Genomic DNA, 16,255 nt, shown 5'->3' on the forward strand with positions numbered 1-16,255 from the left:
TATGCAATTTTATCAACACGCGGATATATATATATTTTTTTTATTCCAGTGGGAAATTGCGCGGCACCGAGATTTGAACCATGGTCCTCTTGCACGCGAGGTGGATGCTCTACCTCTACGCCATCGCTGCACACCTGGGATATGTATCGGATGGATGGGAGATATATCGGTAGTAAAAAAACCCACGCTATAACCGATCCCGCACTAAAAGCAGTTACGTTATAAGTGGTCGGCACTGTACAAACTGTCTGAAGACTTCAAGAGTCCCAGAGAACTAGAAGAATATCAACATTATATTAATCCACAAAAAGGGAGACATTGAAGAATTGAACAAATATAGGCCCATTAGCTTACTTTCAGTGTTGTATAATATGTTCACCAAGATAATTGCAATAAAATAAGGGCAAACTTGACTTCAGTTAACCAAGAGAACAGGCTGGTTTCAGGATGGGATACTCTACAGTGGATCACATCGATGTCATCAAGCAGGTAATCGAGAAATCTGCAGAGTACAATCAGCCTCTCTATATAGCTTTCATGGATTATGAAAAGGCATTTTATTTAGTATAGATTCCAGCACTCATAGAGGCGTTAGGTAATCAAGAAGTACAGGAGGCATACTTGAATATCTTAAGAAATAGCTACAAAGATTTCACAGCTACCTTTTTTCTCCACAAGAAAATTAGAAAAAGACCTCTAAAGAAAGGACTCAGCCAAAGAAATGCAATCTCTCCAGTGCTATTCGCATCATGCTTGAAAAAAGTATTCAAGCTATTAAACTGGGAAGGCTTAGAAGTGAGGATCAACGGTGAATATCTCGGCAAACTTCAGTTAATTGCAGATAACACTGCCCTGTTCTTTAACACTGGGGACGAATTGCATCAAATGATTGAGGACCTTACCAGAGAAAGTGTAAAAGTGGGTTGAAGATTAATGTGCAGAAGATAAAGATAATGTTCAATATCCTGGCAAGGTTACAAGAGTTCAGGATTGCTAGTCAGCCTCTAGAGTCCATGAAGGAGTACGTTTACCTAGGCCAATTACCCACAGGGGAAGAATAAAAATGGGTTGGAGTGCATATGGCAGGCATTTCCAGATCCTGACTGGCAGCTTACCACTGTCATTGAAAAGAAAGGTGTACAATCACTGCATTCTACCGGTGCTGACATATGGGGCAGAAACTTGGAGTTTGACAAAGAAGCTCAAGAACAAGTTAAGGACTGCGCAAAGAGCGATGGAACAAAGAATGTTAGGCGTAACGTTAAGATACAGGAAGAGAGTGCTATGGATCAGAGAGCACACAGGGATAGCTGATATTCCAGTTGACAATAAGAGAAAGAAAATGGGTCTGGGCAGGCCATGTAATGCATCAGATAGATAACCGGTGGACCATTATTAGAGTTACGGAATGGGGGTGCCAAGACGAGGGAAGCGCAGTCAAAGACAACAGAAAACTAGGTGCGGTGATGAAATTGGGAAATTTGCAGGCGCAAGTTGGAATCGGTTGGCACAGGACAGGAATAATTGGAGATTGTTGGGAGAGGCCTTTGTCCTGTAGTGGACATAAAAATTGTGTTACGGGCTACTCTCTGTGTAGAGAGACTTTATTGGGATGCAACCGACTGTCCTGAGCACCAGCCAAGGTTCCATTATCACTAGGCGAACATCTTCTTCTCCCCTCTCTTAGCCCGTGTCCCACTACTGCTGGCGGTACATACCGAAATCATACAAGACTTTCACCCTTGTAACACATCCCCCTGCGCAGACGAAGCCCACTGGGCAAGTCGGACAGCATCTCGAGCTGTGCAGGGCTTCAAGCAGGCAGCATGAGTTGCTTCAGTCTTTAAAGAGCGTTGACCATTAAAAAGGAGACGTGCTATGCGTTAGGTCAATTCGCTTATATGGTCTAACACAACGTGAGGTCCAACATTGTGCGCCAGTAGTTTTTCACACAACCCACGATTTCTGGTATGTGTCCACAGCCACACTAAGTCACCTGGATCATATGTGACGTGTCAATCTCGGCAGTCGTAACGTGCCTTCGAGCGATCTTGGGAAGCAAGAGTGCGCAAATAAGCAAGGTGGTGGGCTTCTTCTGCTTGACAGATGGTCTCAGATATGCAGGCATCATTGTGGTTCATAAATGAGAAGATCATAGCAAGGTTATAACGTGGTGACCGAGCGTAAAAGAGAAAGAAGGGGCTGTAGCTGGTAGTTTTATGCTGGGCAGTGTTAAATGCATAAGTAACGAAAGGTAGAACACTGTCCCAGTTCTTGTGATCCGTCGAGACGTACATGGACAACATGTTCATGAGAGTTTTGTTGGTTCGTTCCGTAAGGCCGTTTGTTTGTTAATGGTACAGCGTAGAATGTCAAAAACTTGAACTACATAGACAAAGTATCTCTTTAACCACATCTGCAGTAAACTGTTGCTCACGATCGCTAATCACGACTTTAGCAGGCCTGTGTCGGAGAATGATAAAACGTAGTAAGAAAAGGTACACGTTGGCTGCAGTAGCCGATGGTATTGCAGCCGTCTCACAGTAGTGTGGCAGGTGGTCAGTGCACACTATGATCCAATGATTTCCGTTAGAAGACTGAAAACGGGCCGAGAAGGTCGATGCCGACTTGCTCGAATGGAGCCCTCGGGGGTGGCACAGGGTGTAGCCTACCAGGAGGAGTACTTGCGGGACGTTTGCGACGTTGACATTCGTTGCAGCTAAACCCATTCTGCCACATCGTCTGGTGCATATTAGGCCAGTAAAATCTTTCTTGAAGATGGCAAAGCCTTCTAGCTGCTCTCAAATAACCGGAGGCTGGTTCGTCATGCATAGCCCGCAAGATGGAAGTGCACAGACTTTTCGGGACCACCAGGAGATATAAGTCCATTACATGTGCAAAAACGATTGGCTGTTGAGTTCTGCTTGGCAGCAAGCAGTTGTTTTAAAGTGTCGTCGTTTTGCTGCTCAGTCTTAAAGGTATTGAGATTAGGAAATGCAGGCTCCAAGGATACGATGTAGTGGTCAAAGTTGTCCACGTCACAGTTCTTTGTGGGAAGCAGTAGCCGCAAGAGGCAGTCGGCGTCGGCGTGCCGTCGACCGCTTTTATAGGAAACGGTAAAGTCATACTCCTGTAGACAGAGTGTCCAACGTGCAAGCCTACCAGATGGATTGCGAAGATTGACGAGCCAGCACAAACAGTGATGGTCTCTGACTATAGTGAAAGGGCGTCTGTACAGGTATGACCGAAAGCGCTGTACTGCAAAAATCACCACGAGACATTCCTGTTCTGTGACGGTGTAGTTGCGCTTGGGCTTGCTTAGAGAGCGACTCGTGTACGCTACGACATGTTCTTTGGTGTCGAAGCGTTGAATAAGAACAGCGCCGACACCAATACCGCTAGCATCTGTGTACAGTTCTGTGGGAGCAAAGGGGTCGAAGTGTTTGAGGACTGCATGGGACGTCAAACGGAACTTCAGTTCATGAAAAGCATATGCACATTCTGGGGTCCAGTCAAAGTGAACGCCTTTCTGAAGCAGACACTTCAGCGGATGCACGATGTGAGCAAAACTTGGAATAAACTGACGAAAATATGAGAAAAGGCCCAAGAAGCTTCGTCGCTCTTTTACTGAACGAGGTCGCTGAAAGGCTTCGACTGCAGCCGTTTTCGCTTGATCAGGTCTTATGCCCTTTTTGTCAACTAGGTGTCCTAGAATTGGTGTTTGGCGTTCTCCAAAGTGACATTTCTGGGACTTTAGTACCAAGGGTGCTTGAGTGTGCCTAGGCACCCTAGTACAAGACTGAGGTGAGTGTTGTGTTCACTAAACGTGCGCCCGAAAATCATGACATCATCCAGATAATGCATGCAGACTTCCCACTTCAAACCACGCAGAATGTTGTCCATGAAACGCTCAGAAGTTGCAGGCACGTTACACAGCGTGAGCTGCATCACATTAAATTCTAAAAGTCCGTCTGGTGTAACGAACGCCGTCTTTTCCTTGTCTGCCTTGTGCATTGGAATCTGCCAGTATCCGGACCGCAAGTCTACACTCTAAAAGTATGAGGATGAAGAAAGGCAATCTATAGCATCATCAATCCATGGCAAAGGGTATACGTCTTTCTTGGTAACGGCATTGAGGCGGCGATAATAAATGCAAAATCGCCATGTGCCATCTTTCTTTTTGACTAGAATTACTGGGGCTGCCCATGGACTACTCGACTTTTGGATAATGTTTTTCTTTAGCATGTCACGGACTTGGTCACTGATCACGTTGCGCTGCGAAGGCAACACCCGGTGTGGCTTTTGTCACAGAGGCTGGTGATATCCCGTGCCTATGCGATGCTGTACGCGAGAAGGGGGAAAGGATGGCGGAGCCTCTTACTGGGTAAAGTTGAACACTGCAAAGTGTTTTCGTAGAATTTTTGCCAGTTTCTGATGTTGGTTAGTACTGAGCGATTTGTTTATCATAGCCATCATGGTAGTGTCCATGGCACATGCATCCGAATGGGACTCATCCTTGGCATCGGGGGCTTCTCCAAGGATGGCGAGTGCCAATACTTGATGTTCATGAATAGCTGCAAGTTTCAGACCCTCCGATAGTATTGTGGGTTCAGTGGAGCAATTTATCGTCCATAAGACAGTATGCCCATTGATAACCGACAGCACACAATAGGGCACTAGAACGTTCTTCTTAATGCAGCTAAGGTGAATGGGCTCTACGGCTGCGTCAAATGTTCTGTCGGTTGCCTGAGAGCAGGTGACTGGGATGCATTTGGCAGACAACGGCAGTACAATGGTATCTGCGAACACACAAAGGGTACTTTTGTAACACTGCGGGTGTTCCACAAATACGGCTGGAAGGCTCGAATCTACAGTAATTTCTCCTATTCGACAATCAACAGTGGCACCACTCAACTTCAGAAAATCGAGGCTCAGAATTACGTCGTGTATAGCATGAGGTAAAAATACAAACTCCGCATTAAACGTTTCACAACCCAAGCTAACTGCTGCACTGCACACACCTACAAGTGTGTGCAGTTCTCCACTTACTCCACGAAACACATCAGCACGGTACCATGAAAGCAGCACTTTTCGTCCTAGCAGGCGTTTAAATGCGTAACTCATTACGGAAACGGTCGCTCCAGTCTCCACTAAGGCCATTGTTGAGATGCCGTCTACACGTACACAAACCTTATTTCAGGTATTTCTGTCATAATCGAAGACTGTCCAGCGGCCTCACCTCCAACGGTGACCGGCTTACGTGAGGGGCAGGCGTTGGTGTCAAGCTCTGATCGGAGGCCGGTGAATGGTTTCGCAGTGTTCCCAGGGTCTTGTTGGACATATCGCGTGGATATGTGTACCCACAGTCAACATGTTGCTGGCCAGATATTCTTGATTGGTCGTACCTCGCTGTCTCAGCCAGGGCGAACCTTTCAGCCACACCCCTACTCTCAGAGGCGCACCTTGTTTCGTTGCCATCCGCCTTTGCCAATGCCTCCGTTTTCTCACCCACCACAACAAGCCCTTTGAAGTTCTGTGTGATGGCCTGTTCCCTTGTCTTTGTCTTACAGGCTGCAGCATGGCGGCTTTCTCATTTCTTCACTGAGCTGAATACTTGGCTCGCTTGACCTTGCGCTGTCTGACCAATTTTTGCCATGCCAGGTGGTCGCCGAATGCGCCTCTGAAATTCCCGAGCGTTGTGTTCTTGCCCTGCTTGGCTGCCATGGCATTCTCCTCTCCTTTGGACAATTCCGAAATGTCGCTCAAGTGCGGAGGTACAAGGGAGTTCTTCAGCGCCTCCTTGACCCTTTTGGGACTGCTTAAACAAGCCTCTTTTTCTTTTTCTACTTTTCTACATCTGCAATCAAATCTGTGGAATGTGTCCTGAAGCACAGGAGTACTTTTCCAAGGTCTTGATATAAGTTGTCTCCCTTTTCAAGGCACTTGTTGAGAGAGAGACCTGCACCCCTTGGCATGCGAGTACACATTAAAAGCCACCTGAAAAGGTTTTTTGACAGAGGAAGGAGAACAGAGGAAGTAGGCTTCCAGTTGCAATCGTGAGATGGCTGGCTTGACACAAGCTGACTACTGCTGTATCGTGGACTGCTATCCCTGTAATCACTCTTTCACCAGGCTCTACAGTTCGACAGAGAGGAGCTTGAGTAGACCATCTAATCCCGATGAAGAGACAGTGTTGTCTGCTGTGTCACTCTCAGTTTGTGTGGTGCAAGTACGATGATAGTACATTTTCTCTAGGCATTACCACGAGACTGGAGAAGGATGTCGCAGAGTATAGATAAAAACGTCTTTTTCAACCCCAGAGACTCCAGGGCTTGTATGTTGACGAGTGCCTGGTCATATAGTTGCCTGAGGGCTCTTGTGCCACCAGATGAATGAACTGGAGTCGACAGGCATAACCTAGCAAAATATTCCTGCTCCTAGCGCGTCTTGTCCCCAAAGTGTATCTGTAGCATAGTTATGGCATCTTGGTAACATCCTTCTGTTGTCGGAAGACCTGCCACTGCTGAAGCTGCATCTCCTTTAAGAAATGGTTCCAATAATGAAGTTTCTCCATGGCAGTAAGACTTCCATTGTTATGAGCGATCTGGCTGAATCGCTGCCAGAATTCAATTCATTTGCACAAATCTCTAACGAAGGGAACAATCGTGAAGTTTGGTAGCTTGGCTCCTATTCTTTACGATGGTGTAGCAACTGCCTGGGTAGTCGAGCCCTAAACTGCGAAGGTGATTGTATTGAAATGCGCCCCGGCCTGCTAATAAGCTCAGCATGTACCTGTGTCGCATTGTCTCAGTTGGGAAGTCTTCATCTGTAATGAGACTCTCTAGTTCTGCATGTATCTTGTTGAGCTCATCATTGTCTATTTTAAGCCTTCCGTAGATGGAGTCGAGCTTCTTATGTGTTGTGGACTTGTTATGAAGGAGGGCACTTGCCTCATTGATGACCCAACTGTTCAGGGATCGTCGTGAAGTCTTGTCTGTTGTCAATCAGGCAACTCGTAGCCGTCCGCAGGTCATTCCCCGGTTGATCGACACCAAATTTGTGGAAGATGGTGTACTAGTAGCAGCCATCTTCCATAGACCCGCCGTGGTTGCTCAGTGGCTATGGTGTTGGGCTGCTGAGCACTAGGTCGCGGGATCGAATCCCGGCCACGGTGGCCGCATTTCGATAGGGGCAAAATGCGAAAACACCCATGCTTGCCCTTGTCGGGACAGACTTTCAGGATCAGTGGTAGCAGGTCGTAACGGTTCTTTGTCAGAGTAAATTAAATTGGTCACCATGCCATTGTCATCACCATCATACCATATTGTCAAGCCGTCGTCGTCATCTTGATGTTGCTGCCACACATGCTTGTGTCGTGCACATAGTTGCTCTTCTTAGATCGGCGTTGCGAGGTGCGGTCAGTTGGAAAACTTTCTCGAAGAAGTGGCCCCAACCTGTCACCCATACAAGGGTGGCGTTCGCATAGACTTGCTACCAGGTCATATGGGACAGTTCGCACAGCAGATGACACGGCATGGTTAGCATAGGCCTTCAGAAGAGCTCTTTTTGCTACAAATAAAGACACCTGCTCTTCATTAGCCAACAGATGTTTGAAAAACAGACATGGCTTGGAAGTTACTGAGTGCGTTTAGCCCATTCCAATCAATAGTTGGAACAGGCGACTTTGTGCGGTCCTGCTCGTTTGATCGAATGCAGACGATAAGCACATGCAAGTGGATATTGCTGCTCATGACTCGCTTTGACGAGAAAGGTATTTTTGTTGAGGTGTACGGGGCCAGGCTTGTCACAGCATAAGAAAAAAATATTCTCCTGAACAGAACTTCGCACGCCGAACACCGTGCCAGTTAAGCGCTTCTGTTTGCCTGTTTGCGTGCATTACTGTGTCCTTGTCTTTGAAAGCGCAACCCATACCTCTATGCAGTGCCAACTTGCCCAATTAAACAGCACTTTTAAAGGGACACTAAAGGCAAATACTAAGTCAATGTGGGCTGTTTAAATACCATTCCAGAAATATCACAGCACTGCTTTCATACTAAGAAAAGACCTAGTTTATGAGAAAGTTGCATCTTAAGGGTCCGAATACCTTTCTTACAATTCAAATCTCCCACCACCCAACCGGCGAGTGGTGACGTTGCATATGCCATCATCACCCTTTGCTGCCATCGGTGAGTAACATGGCACCCAACAAAGACGGTACAGTTTTTTGCGCAGATTGCAAAATGCATGGCCATAGAGAAACCGAACCAAGACAGAGCGGTGGATTTGGCACTGCAGCTACTTTTGGTCAAGTAGCATGGACTGTTCAGGCATCTCGCGGTATCACATGGACGTGGAATTGTCGGCTACTTGCAATTTGTGGGAGTATCACGAACCAGCAAAACTAGCACAGCACTACACGCTAACAAAACTACTGAAATGCCAAAGCGCAGGTGACGCAGAGTCGAGCAGAAACTAAACCTTTCAACTGCCCACATACTTGTCGAGGGTAACATCAACGAGTTCTTTTTCTTTTTTTTTTTTTTCTAAAGATGAAATAGAATTGGACAAGTAGCATTTTATTTCGCCTTATAATGCAACTGAAGGATGTTTTTATAATGAGTGGTTGAGTACTAGCTATAGAATTGAAATGAGGAGTGCCTTAGTCATCAGGCAAGTACTTGAATGTACCGTGGAAGTCTCTGGTTGGACTTGCATTTACCTCAATTTCTCGATTACTAAGGCGTTGTTGACAATAATATTGACGCCTTAGAGATTCTCGAGAACTAATCTGTCACTTTAGCTTGACCTAATATTTACTTGCGTTTAGTGCCCATTCAAAATCATCGCATTTCATTTATATACAACCGTGCATCTTTTTTTCTTCTTTTTCTTCATTATTGTTCGCTCATTCTACATTTCTCAGAGTTTTATAGCTTGTGTGTGCAAACAGAACATTACAATTAATATACAAAGTCGACAAAAAATATGGTAATATGTGGGCTAGGGCATTTTAAAACTGCAGTTGGCGAAACATTTATGTTGGTGCCTTCATATTAGCACTCAACTAGTTGCATCATTTGTAACGCTTGCTACTCTTAATCATTAAACAAATAAATAAATAAATAAAATATATGCTTGCCATGCACTATTTATTGATTTATTCATTGCAAGAGCAGGCATGTGAGCAGTAGTTAAAAAAAGGAAACTTAAGTGTGAAATTCAAAGGTAATGCATTTATGAGCATTTATTGATGCGATAGCATCAAATGGCCCATCGAATGAAAAAGCCTCGTGTCTGTTGTTTATTGCATCAAAACGGCACCTAAGCTCCCATTGCCATTGGCTGCGACGCCACGTCACAAGCGCGCCTTGACAGAGCAGAGCGGGCGAAAGGGAGCACATGCTGCCTTGATAGCGCGCCAGGTGTTGCATAAGGGGAGAGGGCATCACCACGATACCACATCACCCTCACTCTCGGAAGCCTGTGTTATCCACATGTTCCTTGTCCATGGAAGCTCTCGCCTGCATTCTAACTGTGCCTCAGTAAGGCCAAATCAAAACACACTCACTTGCCCGTGAGGAGTTCATAACTCAAAGAACTGCTCAGCAGCATTCAAATAGACATTAATGCTTTCACATTCACAACTCATAAGAAGTGTCTAGGTGTCCTCGAATTTTTGTTTAGGTAAGCATAAATACCATATCTATGTACCACTGGGATTGGTCAAAACTTTGTAAACATCAGCCCCGCACAGCACGTCGAGAGTTTCTCCTGCCCTAGAACAGTTCAGACGTGTCCTCCTTGAGCAAGAAAGTTACTGTGCTCGTGGCAGAATGACACATGCCTCTCGCAATATGCACCATTAAGCAAATTCGGAGAACTGGAGGTGTTTTAAAAAGGCTGCGGCTTTTAACGTGAGTTGAATGCTGGCAACAGCAGACAATGAAGCAGACAACACACGGAGCAAACGTCAGCGTGGCCATTTCTGGGGTGACAGCCAGGAGCCACCTCCTGCGGAGTTCCCCTATCTAGTAGCGTTTTCTTGCATGGATATGTTGCACCATCTGGTAACACTTGGTGGAATCTCAAACAGTGGCATCTATCCGGCTACTTCAAGAATGCTTCGCATAACACTGATGGCCTCAGTGAATGGGAACTGCATAACTAATCTTGTTGCACATATGTAGCACCTGTCTGCTCTTTCTCTCGGGCATATGCCACTCACTCTGCTGAGACACAACTTCCTGGGATGATTCCGACAAACATAGCAGATATGATTACGTGGTATTTACAGTGATTTGTTTAGTTGACACATGGTCAACTTGGGCCACTGTCCCACTAAATTGTTACCTTGGTCACGTTGCTGTGCATCTTCTGTGCACATGGGGCATAGAGTGTTGTGTCAGTGCTTTCTTGATTTGTTAAGAGGCAGCAAAACAGGGAGAGTGTAAGTGTTTAATCTACTGTCTATAGAATTGAGTATTGACATAATGAAATCGTTAAACATAGTGTTTAGAATAGATATAAATGGAGATTCTTTAATTTAATCTGTCTTGATTAAAGGGAAAGTTGACATATGCCAGGTTGTAGCATGAAACCACATATGTTTGCTGGAAAGCTTCACAATTTAAATAATTCGTCGGGGTCAAGGAGCTGAATCTGGCACCATCCCTTTGTCAGTTCAGTCCCTGTACCAGCTGAGCTAACCAGAAGGCTTGTGGTTGGCAGCACAAGAGTGTATTAATCGATACCTTGAAGCATGGAATTATTGAATGATGAAGTGAATTGTGCTCAAACTCCAAGATAAATAAAATTTGGCATCCATCAGACTGTAGCATGAAACCACAAAAGTAACAGTACATAACAATGTCATCTGTTAAAAGTGGCACTTTCTGCAATATCCCTCAATCCTGGCATGACTTTTAAAGAGCATGCCGCTAATTAACAGCATCTGTTGTACGCACTGTATACATTGCTCTTTTGCTCTTCAGGTGTAAGCTTCTGTGTTATTTCAAACAAAGAGAGCCCATCAGTAGTGTGCCTTGTTTTATACACACGAAAATGTGTGTCACACTATTCTCGCACTGCTGTAGCCGCACTTTGTGTGCTCCCACTTGTGACATGCGCTAAAGCAATTGCACTATCACAACACCTGCATGCCTTGCAGCACAGTACACTGAACGATGTTGCGGTTTCACTATTCAGTGACAGGCTTGTTAGGTGACAAATAGTGAAGATATTGCATGTGAAGCAAAGGTTGTGCGAGTCAGGTGGTTGTTGAGAGTGTAATAGTGTTTAATTAGAGCTGAGAAGCACCAGATCAACAGCAGCCTAGCAGCAGCCAACAGCCCGAGCTCTCTTGCAAATCACAGCACGGGTCGTCGTTATCCCCGAGCTGCTATCGGAAACATGAGGTGCGTCTGCTTCATTACATTGGCCCCGGGTGGGAAACGGAGCTATCCTGACGACTTAGAGAGCAGGGAAGATGAGGTGCTCGAAATAAGGCTTCAGCCGGCTAACATGCATTGTCTCGCGACCTCGACAATGAAGGTCCGGCTATGGTGTGACGGGCTCAACGATACAGTTCACAGGGGAGGAGGCGTCGATGATCCAGTACGGACCGTGGTACCGCGCAAGTAGTTTAGAAGAAAGGCCGTGCATGTGAGGCAGTATCCATAGCCAAGCAAGGGAACCAGCAGGGAAGGTGGGAATGGCCTGATGACTGTTGCATATTGTCTTCTGACGCCCCTGATCCTCGCTGGTCAAAGAACGAGCCAGCTGGCGGCAATCTTCGGCGTATCGGGCGACCATGTGGAAATGCTTTTGCTTGCGGTAAGTAGCTTCGTCAAGGGTGTGACAATAAAGGCAAAGTTCTGCACGAAGTGTCGAAAATAAGAGCACACGCCCATGAAACTTCGCAAGGCCTTGATAGATGTGGGCTTCGGAAACTTGGCGACTGCACAAAGCTTGTCTGGATCTGGAAGGATGCCGTCTTTTGAGACGGGACCCAAGACAGTTAATTTTCGGGCAGCGAAACGGCACTTCTTGAGGTTGAGCTGCAGGCCAGCTGAAGTGAGACAGGTCAGGATGTCATGTAGACGGGTGAGATGGGTCGGAAAATCCTGTGAGAAAGCAACTATGTCATCCAGGTAACATAAACTAAAGCCCCTCAATCTCCCAAAGTAGCGCCATTCGCTTCCCTCCTCCTCCGCTCGGCGCGGCCTCGACGGTGGCGCCGCCGGTGGTGGGCCTGCCGTAGCAGACGACGGCTAACACGCTATGGGAGGAAATCCGCAGAAAAGTTCGTTCGAGCCCTGCGGAGCAGTTTTTTTAATCGAGATCTTTCTTCGTCAGTCGGTAACTGGCCTTTAGAATTTCGTGTTGGAATTGCGGAAGAAATAGAGAAAATGACCATTATTCAAGGCGTATTTAAGGCGTAAAGCGCGCGACGTTGAGAGTTCGTGTTGCTGAAACACGACGCAAGCACGCGGTGTACTCAAACACGCGCGTAATTACCAAAGTTTCAAGTGTTGACAGCGTGAAAGTATGTGTACGTGGTTTCGTAGGTTCATTCACGTACCTGCAGGACACTTTTGTTCGGTCGGCGCGTGAGAGATTCCGGCTGTGTGCGGTCAACAAAGCCTGGCAACAGGGCCGTTTTTTCATTGCGGGGTGCTTTGGTAATCGTGACGATATATTGTTTTTTTTTTACAAGTACTGCTCCAGGAGGGCACATGTAATGGCTAACGGAGGCCTCTGAAGAGCACGTAACATTACACTAATGCAGGCGTCGCAGGGAGTGTTCGCATACAAAATTGGCTGTCCGCGATCTTTTACCCCCTTGGCATGCACAGGTTTCGGTGAGCCCCATCCAGCGCTGGTTCTAGCTTTGGTGTTCCCGTTGCCGCTTTGGTGCCCTGGAGGCGCCGTCAATAATACGAAATAATGACAAGTTGTTACACCAGTAAATAAAATTTTTTGAAGAAATACAATCGCGCCGAGGCGCCAACTTCTAAAGCAGCGCTAGCGCGCGAGTATTATGAAACGCCAACGAGGAATTTACCGGCCCACGTACGACTCTACGATCAAAGTGCACGTTAATCATCCCCAGGCGAGCTAGATAAAGTTATCCGGAGCCATCCACTACGACCTCCATCCTAGCTTTAGTCGCTTCGGAACGTTAAAAACATTAATCACCACAAACCAAATCAATACATGCGGGCGTACATTCGAAGCTAAAAGACTGCATCGTAAGTCATAGTGAGCCTTGCAATAGCGTCGAGAATGTGCTAACTTCTGGTGGAGCTCAAAACACACACTGAATAAAGTCGCTTTTATGTCACAGGCCAGCTGCAGATGCGTGCATTTCACCGCAAGACGATACTACATGAAACAAAGAGAGCACATTCGAAAAAAGAAAGTCAAACAACGCGCTAAAAACCATGCAGAGCATGAACACCCACTTTTTCGAAGCGGAAGGCCTGAACTAGGCTCAAAATAGGAGGTTGTGAGTAGCCGTGGCCCTTACTTCACTAAGCCGTGCGTTCTTTGCCACTTCATCAAAGTCAGCCCGCCCGATCCTGCAATCCACACTTCTTTTTGCGTTGCGCCCGCCGGACGGCAAAGCAAAGCTTTTTGCCCTCGCTGTGTCTGTTGCGGCAACCGAAGGCGCAGCAGCATGGCATCGCAATTAAGTTCTCGGCCCTGCACATTCTATTACGCTAACGCACTTCGTCAGTCCGCCTGCCGTACTTTCGTCGCGCAGGCCCAACAATGGAGGTCGGCGCGCGCTGGAAAGAAAAAATATACAAAAGCGCGGGGCCTGCTTGGCGCTGGAAAGAAAAAAATCTACAAAAGCGCGCCGCTTTCTTCCACGTGACACAGATTGGCCAATGGGGGAGCGGAGGAGGCTGGGGCGACAGGAAGCGTGGAGGAGGACGCGCCAGGGTGAGCGTGGTGGCGGAAAGATCTAAGAATGGCGCTACTTTTGAAAAATTGAGGGGCTTTAACATAAACAAGTCTTCCACTTACGTCCACGAAGGATGGTATCAATTATGCGCTCGAAGGTAGCGGGAGCATTGCAGAGGCCGAAAGGCATAACGTTAAACTCGTACAGGCCATCGGGAGTGATGAAAGCTGTCTTTGGGCAGTAAGCCTCAGCCATGGGAACCTTCCAATAGCCAGAGCGGAGATCTAGAGACAAGAAGTATTCGGCACCTTGCATACAGTCAAGAGCATCGTCGATCCGGGGCAGCGGGTAGACGTCCTTTCCTGTAATCCTGTTTAGGCGGCAATAATCGATACATAACCGAATTGTGCCATCTTTCTTGCACACTAGAACGACAGGTGACAACCAAGGGCTTTGAGAAGGCTGAATGATGCAGCGCTGCAGCATGTGATCCTCTTGTTCCACGGTAACTCAGCGCTCTTCTGCGAAAACGCGATATGCACACTGTTGCAAGGGGGCATGGGAACCGGTGTCGATAGCATGAGAGACACTTGTCGTGTGACCCAAGGATGGTTCGTTGCAGTCGAACGAAGAAACGAACTTGTTCAGTACAGTAAGAAGTTAGGTGCGATGAGATGGCGAAAGGTCTGCGGCAATGCCATTGTCGAAAACTGCTGAAGGTGCTGTTGATGAGACGGAAGTCATGGTGTCCAGATGTAAACGGGTGGCTCCATCGTGAACGTCAAGGTCTTCAATACACGTGACAGCTTGCACAAATCCTAAGGTCTCACCATGCAGTATGGTCACAGGATACCAGTGCGGATTACAGATGGGTATCAAAGCGGATTCTGACCTGTCGGACGGCGAACGGGAGAAATAAGTCCTTGTGGTGAGCAAGCATGTCAGATGGCGTAAACGCCACGGTTGAGTCTGGCATGGCAGTACACGACAAGGTCACAAGCACCGACATCTCCGGAGGTATATCAGTATTATCATCAACGAAGACTTTGCGAACACTGAAGTCGGTGCCGACCAATGGCGAGTCACATAGCGGCGAAAGGGCCACTTGCACATGAGAACAATTGATGATGACACTATGACGTGATAGGAAGTCCCACCCGAGGATGAGATCATGAGAACAGGATGGCAACACAAAAAACTCGATGGTGTACAAAACGTCTTGGATGACTACATGGGCTGTGCATGTAGCTGTAGGATGAATGCGTTGCACGCTAGCAGTGCAGAGTGCCATGCCAGATGGAGAGCTCGTGACCTTTTTCAGCCTGCGACAAAAATTTTCATGGATGGCTGAAATGGCAGCCCCGGTATTGATAAGCGCTTGGGCGGATGCTCCCTCGACATGGATGTCAATGACATTCTGCGAAGAAAATTGAGGCCTTAGAAAGTTCGATGAGCTTGCAGTTCTTGCCTCCGGAACTGCGCTAGTCAGTTTCCCTTGGCAGTAGGTAGCCATCAACGCATAGGTGATGGCGACCATCGACATGGAGAAGGAGAACGGCAACTGTCTGAATGGCGGTCGTGATCGAAGGGTCTCAGTGGCGAGTCAGTGGCATATTGGCAGCGTATCTCGGCGACAGGTTGTAGTGTGTAGGGAAACTGGTCAAAGGCATCATGGTGCTAGGACATGTTACGACGACAAAAGCGCGCAATGTGACCAGCGGTGCCACAGGCAAAGCAAATAGGCATGTTGTCTGGACTGTGCCACGTGTCGGCTTGACAAAGAAGCTGGGGGGACTGCCGTGGAACGGGAGCAGGGGGAACCCGGTGCCTTCGTAGTGGGAGGGAAGACGAGGGTTGCGGTGGCCGTGCGACAGCAGCAGCATTGTTGAGCGGCGAAGGTGTGACCCGCTACGGGTAGTCGGTGTAAGAGAGCGGTGCTGTCGGAGATGCGAATAGCGGCGGGTAGTCGGCATAGGAGAGAGGTGCCGTCACAGGAGCTGGAGGGCGAACAGGGGCAAGTACATCAGATACATCAGATATTTGGGCACTGATGGCTTGTTGCATGGCCGGAGTCAATGTTGGGGCAGGCTCCTGGGTGGGAAGGAGCAATTGTTTAATTGTGGTGTTTAATTAAAGCTGAGAAGCACCAGATCAACAGCAGCCTAGCAGCAGCGAACAGCCCAAGCTCTCTTGCAAATCACAGCTTGGGTTGTCGTCGTTGTCCCCGAGCTGCTATCGGAAACACGAGGCGCGTCTGGTTCATTACAAGAGTACCAAGTTTAGTAATCTCATACATGAGTTAGGACATACCTAGGACGTTACATTTAGTTTGCCTGTTCAGTCACT

General features: G+C 47.3%; 1 protein-coding gene across 6 annotated transcripts in view; it reads left to right on the forward strand.

Annotated features, from left to right (window-relative positions):
- Positions 1-16,255, forward strand: part of Vps8 (vacuolar protein sorting 8) — a 972,138-nt gene that overhangs the window by 637,200 nt on the left and 318,683 nt on the right. The gene's annotated exons all lie outside the window — the stretch shown is intronic.

Source organism: Dermacentor andersoni, chromosome 1 (assembly GCF_023375885.2).
Source record: "Dermacentor andersoni chromosome 1, qqDerAnde1_hic_scaffold, whole genome shotgun sequence".
Classification (NCBI taxonomy): Eukaryota; Metazoa; Arthropoda; class Arachnida; order Ixodida; family Ixodidae; genus Dermacentor; species Dermacentor andersoni.